The following is a 1,170-nucleotide window of genomic DNA, read 5'->3' as shown; positions in this document are numbered from 1 at the left end:
CAAGTTTAAAATCTTTATATCTTCATTCCTGCTTAGCGAGAAGAAAAAAGGGTTGAGACCGTGTTAGAGTTCATAAATGCCGTACGTAAACCATGGCAATAAGTGGAGAACCATATTTAAAAATGACTTTTACATAGTGGAATACTTATGCGGCTTCAGTAGTTCTCCAACCCGTTTGCGGGCAAAGTGGTTGGTTTCTGGCAACACTCGATCACCTTTAAGAGTCAATCCATTTCTTCCTATAATGTACTAAATTGCTCGGGTCATTGACTACCTCTTTCACTCAAGGTTTATTGCTATTTCCATTTTGCACCGTTTAAACAGGTTTAAAACACTTAATATATTTTCATTGTAGCTTTTATTATCGATGTGGACAAAAGGTACATTTAACCAAACGATGCCTCCCTTTTGAATGCATTGTAAGGATTCCTCACTTGCACTCAATGCTGCATTCCCAACTTGAGTGGAAGATATAAGTATATGGGAGGAAGCAAGGGCAAGTTTACTTGTAACTGAGGGTTTTGGCGAGGCTGATAGTCATGGGAAGTTAAAAGCAGAGCATTTTGAAGCATTAAAATATTTGTTTTCTAATTAATTCTTTCAGAGACATCCGCAAGTCACTGCGTTCCCTACCACTAATTTTTCGTCACCAACCTTAACTATAAAATCACTTTTTAGAAAACGAGTCTGATCGAAATGAAGCGTTTTGTCTTGCACAAAATTTGTCTTAAGCGACCTCATCCCACAATGATGCACAATTTGACCTATCAGTAAACGAATACAATGTCCAAGCATATGGAACCAGCATTGAGAAATCTAAATGATATTATCGAAAGGATATTTTGTAATGACTCTGAAAGAGCGGTGGACAAAAGGAAAGTGGATAAATTTTTATACCAGGTTGGGTTTACGGTTATCACATCCTAAATTCACAAAATGCAAATGGGCAGCATGCACATGTGGGACCCTTTTCACCTCCTGGAGAATTTATCTTACTCATTAGTTAAGGCAGTATCAGGGGATAACTAAATGATACAAATGAGATTGAAGATGTCAGTATGTTCCTTAGTTGGATTTTAATATCATCCTTCCCCGTTACATTACAATAACAAATTCAAGATGGCGATATCTTGGAGAGTATCTTTGACCTTCTTCTCTCTACCTGAAGCC

Source organism: Echinococcus granulosus, assembly GCF_000524195.1.
Source record: "Echinococcus granulosus chromosome Unknown EG_S00166, whole genome shotgun sequence".
NCBI lineage: Eukaryota > Metazoa > Platyhelminthes > Cestoda > Cyclophyllidea > Taeniidae > Echinococcus > Echinococcus granulosus.
The sequence above is the reverse complement of the archived record's forward strand: the minus strand, read 5'-3'. Positions refer to the sequence as shown.